This window comes from Phyllobates terribilis, unplaced genomic scaffold (genome assembly GCF_046119375.1).
Source record: "Phyllobates terribilis strain yellow unplaced genomic scaffold, ASM4611937v1 Scaffold_4__5_contigs__length_816908805, whole genome shotgun sequence".
Taxonomy (NCBI): Eukaryota; Metazoa; Chordata; class Amphibia; order Anura; family Dendrobatidae; genus Phyllobates; species Phyllobates terribilis.
The window spans coordinates 88651540-88667433 of NW_027362764.1; the positions used below are offsets into that span (position 1 = coordinate 88651540).

General features: G+C 48.8%; 1 long non-coding RNA gene across 1 annotated transcript in view; it reads right to left on the reverse strand.

The window, feature by feature from the left end:
* The window catches only part of LOC141264200 (uncharacterized), a 260087-nt gene that overhangs the window by 74197 nt on the left and 169996 nt on the right, over positions 1-15894 (reverse strand). The gene's annotated exons all lie outside the window — the stretch shown is intronic.

Sequence of the window (15894 nt, forward strand, 5' to 3'; positions counted from 1 at the left end):
GCCCGCCCAAGAAGAACGGACGCCATTATGTGCCAAGACAACAGCGACCAAAGTCCTCCCATCGTGGGCCTGGCTCCCCAATGGCGCCAAAAGTGCAGACCGCCCCCTCCAGCAGAGACAGTCCGCGTAGTGGTGTCCGTCAAAACGGATGGGACGTCCCTGGGAGTGCCTGTCAGCCAGCCACTCTGGAGCCGCCCTAAAAGAAGGAGGAGAAAGAGAACACACCTTGCAGCCAAGATGGATGCAGCAGAAGAGAAGTCCTCTGAGGCCTCCGACGCTGTTCCACGAGCTGCCACCTTCCTCGGCATGAAGGGAATACACCTGACCCCGGAGGAGGCCGAGTTCCTCCGAGGAGAAACCTAGGACCTGACCTGGAGGGTGGAAGAGGCCCAGCGATTGGTCGCCACGGAGTGGAGAGAGGCGGTGCTACAAAGGATTCAGGCCCACCGCCAGAGCTTGTCATGTCGGTCCATGGAGGTCGCAGCCCAGGCGGAGGAAGCCCAGGAGACCGTGCGCAACCCAGGAGCGGGTAAGGCGGAAACCCTTATCCCGGGCGCGGGACGCACTGTACCGCTCCTAAGTATCCTGCCGGCACCCCTGTCCCCAGGCGCCATCATATGGGAGCAGCTATCGGCTCTGGAAGTCGAGGCCCAAGCCACCGCCGTCACCGAAGACCTGTTATGCCTTCTGGCTCCTGGCCCAGAAAGTCCTGCGTTTCATGGGGAATCCACCTGCCCCAACCCAGACTGGTCCGCATCAGTAGGGGGTCTGCAGCGGCTTCCGCTTTTGCCGCTCCCTGCACCTCCAGTCACCTGCCCGGCGGCAGACGGGTATGTCTGGGACAACCAGGGGGGCGACCTGATGGGCTTCCCCCAGGAGACGCGGGCTGAAGCGCGGAGGAGGGAGGAGACGTGCCGTGAGCAACTCCTCCAATTTGTCAAGGAGCGACGCCAGAGGGAGGTCCGCTGCGAGCACCTGGAGGTGCGTACCAAGGCCGCAAATTCGCGGGCCCGCCAGGCAGAGGCCACCCGTCCAAGCTCCTGGGAGGAAGGCCTAATTGTGCGATTCCACCAGGAGGCCGGATGGGGCTTCATTCGCAGCCCACAGTTCCACCGAGATGTTTTTGTAAACCAGCGGGACGTCGAGCCGCGGCTGGAGCAAGGCCACCCAGACCGGAACCTTTACCCGGGTGACCCGGTGTCCTACACCCGTCACCACGGGGAGCGGGGGTGGTACGTCCTGGACATCCACAGGGTGTTCAAAGGGGATGCCCCCACCCATCTGCCAACAAGCGATCGGTCAGGCTCTGTCGGCAAAAATGAGCCTTTTCCCCGGTGGGGATACCTTGACTAAGCGGCCCAGGAGGCTGAACCTCCATGTAAAGAGTTAACTTTTGATACACCCAGATTTGAGTTTGAAGAGACATTTGTCCCTGCAGACACTAGCAGTAGACAGACTCCCAATTGTATATAGTTTTGCATCTATTTAGGTGCTCCCTATTGGTTTTATGCAAAAACCGCTTCTACTTCTACCTCAGACCTCAGAAGTAAAACCTGTCTGTGTTAGAACCCTCCTGTTAGTTTTTTTCTATTTTGTGGTCATGTGACCTGCTGCCTATTTATTCCAGCTCCGCCCTTCTGGCTTTGCTGGACTTCAGTGTTACTTTGACTCTTAATCTAGCCAGGTGCTTTATACCTATCTCTATAGTTTGCTTGGTCCTTGGACCTCTAAGTACTTTTGTCTGTTTGTCTTTTTGCTCCGCTACAACTTCTGCTAGGAGGTGTCCAATTTTGTCCCAGTCCTTAGTACTTTTAGGGACCCCTCCCTTATATCTATAGGTCTTCGTTCAGACTAGCTGAGGACGAAGGCGGGTCTGTTCACAAGGAACAGGTTGCCCGCTGCATCGTAGGGAATCAGCTTAGTCCTATTGTAGGGACAGTTTTCCTATCTTTCCTTAGTTCTTGTAGCAGATCATAACAGTAAGTCCAGCCCAAAATCTAAGGAAAAAGGAAAAATCCTGGGGAACGAGATCCGGAGATCAGCATGGTGTCTGTTCAGAAATTGGCTCAACGCCTACAGGGATTGTCTCTTGAGGTGGCCGAGCTCCAGCAACATGTGAGTAGCTGTCCTGGAGCACATTTTGTTGTACCGAAGGTAGGACTGCCTGATTTTTTTTATGGTAAACAACAAGATTTTTTTTCCTTTAAAAATGCTTGTTTATTATATTTTCATTTGAGACCCAGGTCCTCTGGGAATGAATCATAGCGCATTGGGTTTATCATGTCACTTTTGCGCAAGGAACCACAGGGATGGGCCTTTTCTCTCCAACCTAATGATCCGTGTTTTAGATCAGTGGAAGATTTTTTTTCTGCTTTGGTGTTGTTGTATGATGATCCTGATCGAGTCTCTTCTGCTGAGACACAACTGAGACGTTTAAAGCAGGGGTCAGGTGATGTTGAAAATTATTGTACACACTTCAGAAGGTGGTCTTCTGAAGTGAGACAGAATGATTCAGTGTTAAAATGTTTGTTTCTTGCTGGCCTAAGTGAAAGGGTTAAGGATCTGCTGATTGCTTTCCCTGCAACTGGAAACTTGCAAGAAGCCATGCAATTAGCTATACGGGTGGACAGGAGACTGCGTGCCAGGGTTAATGAGGAGAAAACTCCTGCTATGGCAGCTCCTAGTCATCAGAGGGTCTGCTCGGATGACGGAGAACCGATGGAGATTGGGGCGATGTCACTCCGCTCTCAGGAAAAAGACCGCAGGTTTTCCAAGGGATTGTGTTTTTATTGCGGTAAATCTGACCATTTTGTTAAGAACTGTGAGCTTCTGTTAAACAAAGAAAAAAAAAAAGGTCAGTTACGCCCGTATTGCTTGTTTAAACTCTAAGGGAGTATTTCTTTCTGGGAGTACTACTTTGCAGGAGGAGTTGATTGAATTTCAGGTTTTTGTGGATTGTGGTTCTACACTGAATGTGATTGATAAGGGATTTTTGGAAAAACTTAAATTGGAACCTAAACCTTTGTCATCTCCTATTTCTGTGGTTGCTGTTGATAACACTCCTTTGGAATGTGTTACTCACAAGGTTTTTGAATTTCCCCTCACTATTAATGGTATTCACCAAGAGAATTTGGATTTAGTGGTATTAAATAATTTACCTTCTCCAGTAGTTTTAGGTTTGCCTTGGTTAAAACTGCACAATCCTTTACTGGACTGGTCTACTAATGAGATTAAATCTTGGAGTCCTAAGTGTTATGATAAATGTTGTAACGGTCGCATTGCAGCTGTGAAAAGAGGGGAATTACCTGTACCTATTCAGGATTTTTGGAAGGTTTTTTCAGAGGAGGAGTCGCAAATTCTACCTCCTCATAGGGACTATGATTGCACCATTGAGTTTGTTCCTGGAGCTACTCTTCCCAAGAGTCGCTTATTTAATCTTACTATCCCTGAAAGAAAAGCCTTGGAGGAATACATACAGACGAGCTTGGCTGCTGGTCACATTAGACCTTCTAAGTCACCTGTGGCTGTTGGATTTTTTTTTGTAAAAAAAAAAGACGGCGGTTTACGTCCATGTCTGGACTTTCGCGAAATTAATAAAATTACCGTATGCAATTCCTACCCACTGCCATTAATTCCTGACTTGTTTAACCAGTTAGTGGGGGCCAAGTGGTTCGCTAAAATTGATCTCCGGGGGGCATACAATTTGTTGCAAATGAAGGAGGGTGATGAATGGAAGACTGCTTTTAACACTCCGGTGGGTCATTTTGAGAATCTGGTTATGCCTTTTGGTCTTACCAATGCACCAGCGTTTTTTCAGAACCTTATTAATGACATCCTGAGACCTCTGATTGGTAAGAATGTGGTGGTGTATTTGGATGACATTTTGATTTATTCGCCAGATCTGGAGTCTCATTGGCAGAGCGTACGTGAGGTATTGCAGTTATTAAGTGACAATTCACTTTTTGCTAAGTTGGAGAAATGCGAGTTCGCTGTGCAGAGAATTAGTTTTTTGGGCTACATTATCTCCAGCGAGGGCTTTGAGATGGACCCGGTGAAGGTTCAGGCTGTGCAGGAATGGCCTAGGCCTATTGGTTTAAAATCTATACAGAGATTTTTGGGTTTCGCCAATTATTACAGAACATTCATTAAGAATTTTTCTATAATTGTTAAGCCGCTGACCGATCTCACCAGGAAAGGTGCGAATACGGTCCAGTGGACTACTGAGGCCATTGAAGCTTTTGTGTATCTCAAGGAGAGGTTCAGTTCTGCCCCCATCCTTATGCAGCCTCATGAGACCAAGCCTTTTTTGGTCGAGGTTGATGCTTCTTTGGTGGGGGTCGGTGCGGTTTTGTCTCAGGAGAACAAGGACGGGGTTCATCCCTGTGGTTTTTTTTCGAAAAAATTTTCTGAAACCGAACTTAATTACGATGTTGGTAATCGGGAATTGCTGGCTATCAAACTCGCATTTGAACATTGGCGTCATTTCTTGGAAGGTGCTAAATTTCCCATTCAGGTTTTCACTGATCATAAGAATCTGATCTATCTTGATGCTGCCAAGCGCTTGAATGCCCATCAGGCTAGGTGGGCACTTTTTTTTTCGCGGTTTAATTTTTCTGTTACTTACATCCCGGGTACTAAGAATGTTAAAGCTGATGCTTTATCTCGCAGCTTTTCTCCCATGGTTGGTACCGAGGAGGAGGAGAGCATTTTACTGGAAGGAGTTGTGATAGCAGCATTGGACTCCGTTTTGATGGGATTCTGAAAGCCCAGGAGGATGCCCCATCTAACACTCCCCATGGGAGGTTGTTTGTACCTAGAACCTTTAGGAGAGAGTTGTTTGTGGAGTATCATGAGTCTCGGTTGGCAGGTCATCCAGGAATTTATGAGACTAAGAGACTGGTAGGTCGCAGTTTTTGGTGGCCTGGGTGGCAGAAGGAAATCATTAAATGGGTGCGTCAATGTACGGTGTGTGCTAGATCAAATTCTTCACATGCTCCTGCTGCGGGGTTGCTTTGCCCTCTGGAGGTTCCTAGTGCACCTTGGACGCATCTTGCAATGGATTTTATTACTGACCTTCCTGTGTCCGAGGGTTTCACTGTCATCTGGGTGGTCGTGGACCGTTTTAGCAAGATGTGTCACTTGGTTCCTTTCATTAAACTACCCTGCGCTAAGACACTCGCTAAGGCTTTTGTCAAGGAAATTGTCAGACTCCATGGCGTTCCCACCGACATTGTTTCTGATAGGGGACCTCAGTTTGTGGCTCGTTTTTGGCGTGCCTTTTGTGACAGGTTGGGAGTCCATTTGTCATTTTCATCTGGGTATCATCCTGAGACAGACAGAAAGAAAGAACCAGGATGTTGAGCAGTTTTTGCGTTGTTTTGTGGCAGACAATCAAGAGGGGTGGTCTGAGTTTCTGCCACTCGCAGAATTTGCCCTTAACAACCATACATCCTCCTCTGCTGGGTGTTCTCCGTTTTTTTGTTGTACTGGGAGACATCCGTCGTTTGGTTCGTTCTCCAAATTGGTGTCGGCGGTGCCGGAGGAGGAGAATTTTTCCGGTGATTTGGAGAGAGTTTGGACTGATGTATGTTGTAACCTTCAAGAAAAATGCATTTTACCATTTACAGGTACATCTCACTAAATTAGAATATCATCAAAAAGTTAATTTATTTTATTTCTTCAATACAAAAAAGTGAAACTCATATATTATATAGAGTCATTACAAACAGAGTGATCTATTTCAAGTGTTTATTTCTGTTAATGTTGATGATTATGGCTTACAGCCAATGAAAACTCAAAAGTCATTATCTCAGTAAATTAGAATACTTTATAACAACAGCTTGAAAAATTATTTTAAAATCCCAAATGTTGGCTTACTGAAATGTATGTTCAGTAAATGCACTCAATACTTAGTCAGGGCTCCTTTTGCATCAATTACTGCATCAATGTGGCATGGCATGGAGGCGATCAGCCTGTGCCACTGCTGAGGTGTTATGGAAGCCCAGGTTGCTTTGATAGCAGCCTTCAGCTCGTCTGCATTGTTGGGTCTGGTGTCTCTCATCTTCCTCTTGACAATACCCCATAGATTCTCTATGGGGTTAAGGTCAGGCGAGTTTGCTGGCCAGTCAAACACAGTGATACTGTTATTATTAAGCCAGGTATTGGTGATTTGGCCGTGGTTTACAGGAGATCTCCACGTTTGGCAATGCATACAGCTGCCCAGATAGAAGGCGGTGTTTAGGACCCAGCGACTACCTCCCTTTAGTCTGGGTGTATATATACCTGGTGTGTCTAGGTGGGCGTCACCGTTTATATTCATTCCTACTTGGAACTTGGCTGAAGCAGCATCACGTCCTTTTTGGAGTCTTGAGGCCGTGTGCCCTGTTGGAGTTCTTCTAAAGCTAAGTTATTATTTCCCTGTGTTGTCTTCCCCTTTTGTCTTTAGAGTGCTAGCGGAGGTTGACTAGTGCTTATCTCGTTCCACCCCCAGCTTTAGCCTTACGCCAGGGATAGTAGGGCAAGGCATGTGATCGGCGACAGCTGCGGATGCTGTATAGGGACGTTAGGGGGAGGCAGGGTGACGATAGTCCAGATTAGGAGGTCATCTCTTCCCACTTTCCCTAGTGTCTGAGCTTCCTTTCCCTTTCCCCTTTGTGTTGCACTCACACCTGTCGTGACACATGAAGTGCTCTAAAATTTCCTAGTAGACGGCTGCACTGACTTTGGTCTTGATAAAACACAGTGGACCTATACCACCAGATGACATGTCTCCCCAAACCATAACTGATTGTGGAAACTTCACACTAGACCTCAAGCAGCTTGGATTGTGGCCTCTCCACTCTTCGTCCAGACTCTGGGACCTTGTGGTGTGTGTCAATGACTATCTTCTGGACATCTGTCAAGTCAGCAGTCTTCTCCATGATTGTGGGGCCTACTGGAACAAATTAAGGGACCTTTTTAGATGCTTAGGAAACCTTTGCAGGTGTTTTTTGTTAATTGTTTTAATTTACTGAGATAATGACTTTTATGTTTTCATTGGCTGTAAGCCATAATCATCAACATTAACAGAAATAAACACTTGAAATAGATCACTCTGTGTGTAATGACTCTCTATAATATACGAGTTTCACTTTTTGCATTGAAGAACTGAAATAAATTAACTTTTTGATGATATTCTAATTTAGTGAGATGCACCTGTAGGTTATTTTACTGGACCCTGTGGGATAGAAAAGTGTAGCCTGTTACGTTATTTAATACCTATCCCTATCAATACACTTAGCATCCTGTCCAGACAGACACACTGTAGACCTCAGTATGGCAACAGAGCCCTATGGACAGATTAAGTGCGTACGTTGGGAGCTTCTCACACTACAAAGGTGTGATATGAATTGGGCCTTAGTCATAGACTGCTTTATGTTTTTGTCACTAAGGTTCCTACCCTTGATGATAATGAGATGACTCTGCTTATTCTGTCCCAATCTGTACAGCAAAGCTGACAAATGACCTGCAGAAAATAAAAAGCATTAAAAGGTTTGTGTCATCTCGGGTAGCAAGGAACGCTAGAATATTTTAAGATGTTTTTGGATAGTCACATAAAAATAAAAACAAAAAATATATATTTATAATAATTACCTGATTTGAATAACATGATGTTTTCTAATTATATATTCATATAATGTTTCAATACAACTCTTCAGGGTATTAGTCTGATATTGGGGCACTAGGAGCAAAAACAGTTGTACATATGTGAACATCTACTAAGGCGCGGATATATCATTGGGAAAACCTAAGAGGCCCAAGAGGTAAGGGGGCCCTCTTCTGTTTTCTGCGCTTTTTCTTGCTTTAATTTCCCTCAGTAAATGAGCAATGGAGCTACAGACAGACAGGCAGTTTGAATTTTTATCTTTCTGCTGAATTGATATGGTTGGGGTCGAATGTCGAAGCTCCAAATGTTAATACAATTTAGCAAAAGTAGAACTTGAAGGATAAAAGTGATTAATAATTGAATAAACTCAAGAACGGCTGGATACACATTATAAGAGTCCAGTGAAGTGGAGCCTACTTCCAGCTTACCTTTACTTAACAGCTAAATCAAACCACTGTAAATCTTTTAGGAGGCTATGTAAATGTATGAAACATGTAACCATATCTAATGTAAAAGAACATACATTTAGTGACCAAAAAATTATCTACACATATTTTTAAAAATACTTTTTTCAAATATTGTACATTTTTGTTTTGACCATTCAGGTAGAAAATATAGAAAATATGTAAGCGTAATAGATAGGTGAAAAACCTCTAATAGTTTTGATTCTCTCTCTTCCATATTCCCTCCCTCTTTCATATTCTCTCCTTTCTAACTATTCGGCTGTGTGCCCACGATGCAGAAATGCTCAGGATTTTTTCCTGAGCGTTTCTGCATCTCCCTGGCAGAAAAAACGCATGCGGATTGTACATGCAGATTGTACATGTATTTTCCTGCCAGGGACATGCGGAAGTGAAGCGTTCTTCACATGCATTTCCGCATGCGGGTTGACAAGCACTTTCCAAGCGATTTTAGCATCACTTGGAAAGTGCTTGACAACTTGGTCATGACCAGCCCAGGGGATGGGGATGACTCGGTACCCGGGTCTTTGCCTGGCCTTGGGGATGTTGTGGTGGTCGACTCCCGGGCCCATACCCTGGGGTCACTCTTTGAAAGGATGGATATTTGTTAATTTTATAAGAGTTCGTGACGCCACCTGTGGTTTCTGATGAGAATCACCAGCGCTGCGCAGTCCACTGAGGCCGGTGATAAGGCAGCTTGATGGTATAGCTCCCCACAGGTGGAGCTGGGCCTCAGGGCAGCGTACGGAAAGGGGGATGCAGGACAGACGAGACCCAGCCCGGTCAGAGCAAGAACGGGGACGGACTCGGTAGTCACTTCAGTACCTTTTACTGGTGGAAATTCAGGCACATCCCGGAGCACTGTAGGGTGAAGGGTGCATATCAGGATCCTCCCCAATGAGCGGGTATAGGGCCTCCTGTTTCTTGCTTCTGCGTAGTAAGTTTCTGACCTGCCTGGAGCTAGGCCTAACTTTGTCTCTGTCCTGCGCTGGCTGACGTAGTGGTTGGGCCTTCTCTTGGAGTGCACGCTCCCAGCTTACGGGGCCTATGTGTCTCCTGGCTCTGTTACGTATCAACACTTTAGCGATCCTGGGACCTGTAGTTCTCCAGGTATTCCGGTTATGCCTTACTGGGTCATAGAGATCCCGGTAAGCTCGGACCCGGTGTCCGGTAACTTCTTCGGGGTGAGCTAGTTAAGCTCCTCTGCCCCCTGTGTACTATCTCTACACTCGCCTTCGGCCTGCTCGGGCCCTCACTAGGCTATACACACTAACGGCAGCTTGCCGCGCTTCACCGATCTTATGGCGCCGGCACACCTAAAGCTCACTATTCTGAGCTACAACTGAGTCTGGACTGTGCTCCACTGCAGACTAACTTCTCTCAGGCTTCTCTACTGCATGATCTCTCTCAACAGACTTGGCTCTCTGTCGACTCCAGACTGAACTGTCTGGCTCCACCTTCCCTATTTATATCCATAACGGGCTCCCTCTGCTGGTCTGAGGTGGAAGGTGGAGATGTGTGAATGGTTATGGGGGCCTCTTGTGGAGGAATCCATCAATGCACTCTTCTAGGATCTGTGATACCAAGCGCAGCTGGGCGTTACATTCCCCCCTAGCAAAGCTCAGCACTCCCGGGCAGAAGTACATTTTATAAAGCAATAGGAAACATGATCAACCTTCCCTTTATGGGAGGCACCAAGCTTAAACGTTGCATAGCAATATAAACAAATACTAAGCGTCCTCAGAATTCAAATCTCTTATGGTGAGGTTCCCAGACAGGATGTCCATCTCACAGGGTAGAGTACTTGGTGGTTTGAGGGACCTGTCCCAAACCCTCAACGTAGGCCCTGGGGTGGCTGCAGGGCATGAAGATCCCGAGTTGGACCTTCAATAGAGCCACTCCAGGCAGGTTTTCCTTCTGAGGTCACCTAAAGGGGGGCACTCCAAGGAGTGCAATTATATACAAAAAGCAGTTTTTGGGCTGCACACGGTCCTCAGCCACGAAGTCCTTAGGTAAACAATAAAGGAATTAATAAGGTAAAGTGTCCATGTCACTTGAACTGTCTATTAATAAAGCAAAGCACAAAATAATAGAGACATACTTATAAGAAAGTACACAATATAATACAATACATTTCAATTTAATACCCCAGGGGTAACTATCTACATTTCCAGAAATATGACTATTTTACTGAGTGTACCTAACAGGGGGTTTACCTCTCGTGCTACGTGTTGATCTGCGTAGTACCGGGATGCGTGAAGTACTAGTAGGTGCACTACCTCCCAATGTATCAGCACTAGGTGTGGAGGGGCTACATAACTGTATTGACCTCTCTACTGGACTAGCAAGCATGCCATTGGCTGGGCCTTCTTGCTCTGTTCCAACCGGGGATCCTTCTTCCGGGGATTCTGCTTGAGCAGGCTCTTCTGCAGCACTTATAGGTTCTTCTTGCTGTGGGTAGAAGGTGATTACAGGGATGACTACTGCTCCTCCTAGTTGAGGCCAATCTGCCGGGAAATCTCCTAAGTCAGTGTGGATCACTTCTTCTTTAGGCTCTTCCGGTTAGGTGAGAGGCACTTCTTCCTCGGGTTTCAGTAAGTCTGGACACAACTTTAGGTGGTCCCTGGACACTGTAGCAGACGTTCTTCCTCCATCTCGACTGATTATGCAGGTCTTCCTATTATCAAACCTTGACGGTAACACAGTGTAGGGTTCTCTCTCCCACTGGTCATCAAGTTTGTGATTTCGTCTTTTCCTTTTCAATACTGTTTCACCAGGTGTGAAGGGTTCTGCAGGCGCGTTTTTGTTGTAGTGCGCCTCCTGCTTTTCTCTCACCCAAGTAAGACTGTCTTCAACATAGGCTTGTACTCTTCTGTACTGCTCCTGTCTGGTCTTGTCCCAGTCTTCAGTGGTCATATCAGCTTCAGGCTCGAAAACACCAAGCTCCAGATCCATGGGCAGCTTTACTGGCCTTGGCCGCATGAGATATGCCGGAGTACAATTGGTGGAACTTACTGGTACATGATTGTACAGATCCACTAGGTCAGGTAGTAGGTCTGGCCACTGATTTCTCTCCTCGAGTGGTATGGTCTTTAGCAGGTCGATGATAATGTTGTTCATCTTTGCGCAGAGACCATTGGTTTGTGGATGGTATGGTGTAGTTCTTATCTTCTTACACCCGTATAGATGGCAGAACTCCTTGAACAACTCAGCCTCAAAGGCCGGGCCTTGGTCCGTCAGCACCTGCTCAGGGTAACCATGGGGTCTACAGAAATACGCTTGGAATGTCTTTGCTGCTGTCTCTGCAGTCAGGTCTTTGACGGGGGCGACCACCAGGAAACGCGAGTAGTGATCCACCATGGTCAGAGCATAAGAGTACCCTGACCTGCTGGGGGACAGCTTGACATGGTCCAGGGCCACGATCTCCAGGGGTCGAGTCGTCTTGATGGGTTGCAGGGGTGCCTTCTGGCTGCTGTAGTCTTTTCTTCTAAGGCCACAGGGTCCACAGTCCCGGCACCACCTCTCAATGGAGCTGCGCATTCCTACCCAGTAGAATTGACACTTCAGCAGGGTCTCTAGCTTTTTCCAGCCAAAGTGCCCCGCCTGATCGTAGTAGGCCTCCAACACCATTTGGATGTCTGTCTTGGGGACCACTATCTGCCATACCATCTCATGGGTTTTTGGATTGACGTACCTCCGGCACAGCTTCTCACGGTAGATAAACAGCCGGCTTCTCTCGTTCCACAGCTGCTTTGCTTGGAGAGACGCTTCCTTCTCCAGGGAGGCACCTTCTTGGGTTATCAGCTCCTTGATGCGGCTGACAACCGGGTCACTGTCCTGGGTCTCTTTCTAGCTGTGGTGAGGCAGTGGGTTTAACGTCTTTCCACGCTGCCTTCTAAGAGGCTCGTTGCTCGTGGATCATCCCATTCCGGTGAAAGGCAGGTAGCTCAATCTCTTCCAGGTCATCCACTTCTTCTTCTGTGTCTGACTGGTGAGGCATCCTGGACAGGGCATCGACGTTGGCGTTCTTGCGGCCCGCCCGGTATTTAATTGTGAATTGATAATTTGACAGCCGAGCCATCCATCGTTGTTCCAATGCTCCTAGCTTAGCTGTTTCAAGATGGGTCAAGGGGTTGTTATCTGTGAAGGCAGTGAACTTACTGGAGGCTAGATAGTGCTTGAACCTTTCAGTAATGGCCCAGACCAAGGCCAGGAACTCCAACTTAAAGCTGCTATAGTTCTCTGGGTTCCTCTCGGTCGGGCGGAGCTTCCTGCTTGCATATGCGATCACTTTCTCTTGGCCATTCTGCTTCTGACTTAGGACAGCTCCCAGTCCTTCGTTGCTGGCATCAGTATACAGCAGGAACGGTTGGCTGTAGTCAGAGTAGGCTAGGATCTCATCGCCTGTCAGGATCTCCTTCATCTCCTGAAATGACTCGGCTTGCTCCTTACCCCAGTGGAATGGGGGATTTCTGCCTTTGGGGGACTGCCCTACCAGGAGGTCTTGCAGAGGAGCTGCTTTCTTGGTGTAGTCTATTACAAACCTCCGGTAGTATCCTACTAGTCCCAAGAACTGACGCTCCTCCTTGAGGTTCTTCGGCTCCGGCCACTTCTGGATGGCAGTGACTTTCTCCGGGTCTGGTGCTACTCCCTCTGGACTAACGATGTGCCCCAGGTACTGTACCTTTCTCTTGAGCAGGTGGCACTTTGAGGGCTTCAATTTCAACCCGTACCGGGACAGTGACTCAAATACCTCTGCCAGGTGCTTCAAGTGGTCCTCGTACGTTTTGGAGTACACTATCACATCGTCCAGGTATAGTAACACAGTCTCGAATTTGCAGTGTCCCAGGCAGCACTCCATCAATCTCTGGAACGTTCCAGGGGCATTGCAGAGTCCAAACGGCATACTGTTGAACCCGCAGAGTCCCATCGGGGTAGTAAAGGCCGTCTTCTCCCGATCCTCCTCAGCCACAGCTACTTGCGAGTACCCACTAGTGAGGTCAAGGGTGGAAAAGTAATTTGCAGACTTTAAGGCAGCTAGGGACTCCTCTATGTGTGGTAAAGGGTATGCATCTTTATGTGTAATGCGATTTACTTGTCGCTAATCTACACACATTCTCATGCTCCCGTCCTTTTTCCTAACTAGCACTAGGGGAGCTGCCCAGGGACTACAACTATCCCTTATTACCCCCGCCTTTCTCATGTCGTGCAACATTTCCTTAGCCTTCTGGTAGTGTGCTGGTGGTATAGGCCTGTAACGTTCTTTGGGGGATGGTCACCTGTGGGGATATGGTGTTGAACCCCCATTAATCCTCCCGAAGTCAAGCGGATGTTTACTGAACACCTGCGCGTATTCTTTAACCACCCGGTGTACACCCTGTTTCTGATGGGCAGGAGTGGTGTCTGTCCCAACATGAAGCTGTTGACACCAATCCTTCACCTGGGTTGCAGGGTCATCATCCTCCACTTCGTCTGGTGAGGCTAATGTCTCCGTCTTGTGAATGCAGTTGTTATTTACAGCATGTAATTTGGCAACAGTGGCATAACGTGGCAATTTGACCTCATCTTCCCCACAGTTGAGAAGACTGACGGGCACCCTCTCATTGCATACATCTACCACTCCTCTGGCGGTTAAGAGCGTGGGTGTAGCGTCGGCGTCCCTGCCTCCTGCTAGGCAGGGACGCTGTTCCCCTCACCTCTCCGCTCCGTGCCCGGCGTCCTCCTCCCGCTCTGCTGGCAGCGCGCGCTGCTTCCCAGCCACTGTGCTTAGGACGCGCGCGCGCGCTCCCCCTCTCTTAAAGGGGCCACGCGCGCAGTCCTAAGGAGTCCCCGGCCAATGGCCGGAGGACCTCACCATATATAAGGCACCTCCTCCAAAATGGAGGTGCCCGAGCAATGTTGTAGCATAGTTCATCACTCTGCTTCAGCCCTCAGGTCCCGTCTCCAGTTACCTGCCAGTTTCCTGCCAGTTTCCTGTCTGATACCTGCCTGACTCGTGTCTACCTGCTACCTGCCTGCTAGCCTACCTGGAGGCTCTGCCGTCACGTGCTGTGACCACCTGCCTGTCCAGAGAATCTTACCCGCTCACCTGGGAGCGCTCACCTGCTACCTGCCCGCTAGCCTACCTGGAGGCTCTGCCGTCACGTGCTGTGACCACCTGCCTGTCCAGAGAATCTTACCCGCTCACCTGGGAGAGCTCACCTGCTACCTGCCCGCTAGCCTACCTGGAGGCTCTGCCGTCGCTTGCTGTGACCACCCGCTTGTCCAGAGACTCTCGCCCGCTCACCTGGGAGCGTCCACCCGCTACCTGCCTGCTTGCCTACCTGGAGGCTCAGCCGTCACTTGCTGTGACCACCCGCTTGTCCAGAGACTCTCGCCTGCTCACCTGGGAGCATCCACCCGCTACCTGCCTGCTTGCCTACCTGGAGGCTCAGCCGTCACTTGCCGTGACCACCCGCCTGTCAAGAGACTGCCCCCGTCACTTGCCGTGACCTCCTGCCCTCTTACCCAGAGACTGTCCCCGTCACTTGCCGTGATCTCCTGCCCTCTTACCCAGAGACTGTCCCCGTCACTAGCCGTGACTGCCTGCCCGCCTTCCCTGGGTGTCACCCGCTTCCTTACAAGGACTGCCCCTTTGTATAGTTGCTCTGTGGTTCCACCTCCCAGACCCGTTACAGTGGGTCTGTGCTCGGAGCAAAGGGGTTCTACTACCGCCTGATAGCTCCTCTAAGACCTATAGCAGCTCTACACCAGATAAGCATTTCACTCATTGGGGGGATCACAATGGGTATGGGGTCCGTCACCCGCACATTACCGATTTCACCATGTGTTAACCTTACTTGCTGTTGGTACATCAGGACTCGGATCTCCTTCTGCAGCGCCCTCCTCTGTCCTGGTCTGGAAGTGTCAGCTATCTGTTGGAGCAAGAACACAACTTCTCCCAAACAGTTACCAACAATGTTAGTGCCCAGTACCATATACGGATTGGTGTCATCAGGATTAGTCTCTACTACAATTAGCCCCTGGTCCTTCAGCTCCACTCTCCCCACCTTTACAGTCACATTCTTAACCCCGATTAGGTTAAGGGGGAGTCCGTTTGAGGCATAAACAGAAAGATTTGGAGCTGGCGGACGTAGGTCGTCCATGGACCAGAACCTCTTGTAGAGGACATCAGGCATGATGGTTACCTGAGATCCTGTGTCCAGTAGAGCATGCGTCGGGATCCCGTCCAGCACAATGGACAGGAAAGGTCTTTCTCCGACAAACCTGTTGTACCAGTCTGATGGGCCTGGGGAATTTACTCCTGGGTTTCGGCCCTCGGCCCCAGAGTTTTCTCGTTTAAAGGACAATTCTGGGCGGTGTGTCCGGACTTGCGGCAGCGGTAGCACGTAGGGTCCTTTTGTGGACGGCGCTGGTCACTGATCCTCGTAGAGGGTGGTGTTGGCCTCCTCCTCCTTCGCATCCAAGGGACATCCTCAGGGCTATCGGCTAACAGGATTTTCCCTCCTTCCTCGGGCTCCGTCAGCAGCTGCAGAGCACTCAGCACAGTGGTAAGGGTTTTGCTCAGCTGGCGCACCTCAGAGCGCTGACTGTCTAGCTCTCTAGGGGACGTTGCTGGAACCTTAGCTTCAGCAGCCACCGGGGAAAAGGTGGGTGTAGCAGGCTCTGGGGTAGCCCCACCCTGGTAACATTGGATGGCATTTGTCTCCAGGGGCTGCAGTCCTTTTATAGCCATGTCCTTGAGATTGTCAATTGTGGCATCTGGATGATCCAGGGACCACCAACGCA